Below are 1,390 nucleotides of genomic sequence, written 5' to 3'. Positions count from 1 at the left end.
TACCATCCCAGTTTTCCACAGGCCTGAAAACACCTCCTTCCCTGTATGGTGAAGGGAGCTGTTGTGGCCTGAGCTACGGCCTACGTTAGCTTCTGAAACAACGGTCCTGTTGATATTATCGCGCATCAATATCTGGTGCTGGCCCCTGCTTTCTCGGCAGAAGAGGTGAGGTTTCCCGGATGACTTTCAAACTTGCGGCAGCAGCCACGGCTGTCATGCAAGTGATGGGGTGAGCAAGATGTGAGAGGTGAGTTGGGGACGAGAAGAACGGTACTGCCCGGAGTTGATAGCACACGGCTGCTCCTCCTTTCTTGCATTGTGTTTGCGTTGCAGGCTTGTTTCTCTTGGCATGCCTCTATCCTTTCACTCCTCTACAAATCCATTTGAGAGAGTCGTGACTTTCTTCAAAGACAGAAGTACGTTTATCTAAGTACTGAGAAACACGCAGACCATGAATATAGCCCATGATTATCTGAATCCAGCTGTAATCTGCCTGTAGCCGTTTAGAAAGGGAACTCAGCACCATGCACATTCTCTTTCTTAACCATCTGAAAATAATTTTTTTTATTTATTATCTTATTGGTTGGTTCTACTTGTTTGTGCTTCCTTTTTAAGGAAACTTTTTTGTTCTTTTTTATTTCTTTATTTTTATTTTATATATTTTTTTTCTGTTAGAATTTCTTAAGCTTCATTTTCTTAGCAATAGAGCCTCCATTTGCAGGGGCCATCTAAACAGACTGCTTTCCTGATCTCTTGTTTGCAAGGACTCACCCTTCAGTAATTCCTGCTAGATCTTCTTTTCCAGTTTTGGTAACCTAGTTCAAGTTCCTATTCTGGGTCATAGCTTTTGCTACCTGATACCAATTCTACTTTTCCTTACATGAAGCCTGATTCCTCTCCCTGCTTTTCTCACTGCACAGAGAGCATGAAAGGGAACACAAACGAGCATCACAGAAGCCGTGTCTCTGCGTCTCCCCAAATGTATTCCTCTTCAGCTACATGCTGGACAACAAAACAGCAGTATTCTCTACTGGAATTGTTGGAAAAAAACATCTGATTGATTTCCATTTGAATAAAATATCTGCCTTGCTAACACAAAGAGTCTGTGGACATTTTTGAGGATACATTTGCAGCTTTGGGTTTGCCACTTAATCTCAGATATTTTGTCCACGCAGTCCACTCTGTTTTACAAATCTCTTCTGTATATTACTTTTCTGAGGTATTAACAGGAAATATAGTTAAACAGTGACACAGCAGTGAGGTCTGAAAGGACAGAAAGCAACATTTCAAGAAACAGTTATACATTGGACTGATGGCATAGTTTACTGGGAAATATTGGTGACAGATGGACAGTTGGACTGGATCATCTTGAAGGTCTTTTCCAACCATG

At 41.7% G+C, this 1,390-nt stretch overlaps 1 long non-coding RNA gene across 3 annotated transcripts; it reads left to right on the top strand.

Moving 5' to 3' along the window:
- The first annotated feature begins 233 nt into the window (after positions 1 to 233).
- Positions 234 to 1,099, top strand: LOC107310553 (uncharacterized). 3 transcript variants are annotated; one of them, XR_014943690.1, is made up of 3 exons: positions 240 to 416; positions 676 to 810; positions 921 to 1,099. It is a non-coding gene; the product is annotated as an uncharacterized LOC107310553 (long non-coding RNA). The 3 variants fall into 3 exon arrangements; XR_001553635.3 differs by lacking the exon at positions 676 to 810 and having other exon boundaries at positions 234 to 416; XR_014943689.1 differs by having other exon boundaries at positions 676 to 1,099.
- The last annotated feature ends 291 nt before the right edge of the window (positions 1,100 to 1,390 follow it).

Source organism: Coturnix japonica, chromosome 2 (assembly GCF_054131305.1).
Source record: "Coturnix japonica strain WE chromosome 2, WE-NBRP24, whole genome shotgun sequence".
Taxonomy (NCBI): Eukaryota; Metazoa; Chordata; class Aves; order Galliformes; family Phasianidae; genus Coturnix; species Coturnix japonica.
This window is presented reverse-complemented; position numbering and strand designations above follow the sequence as displayed.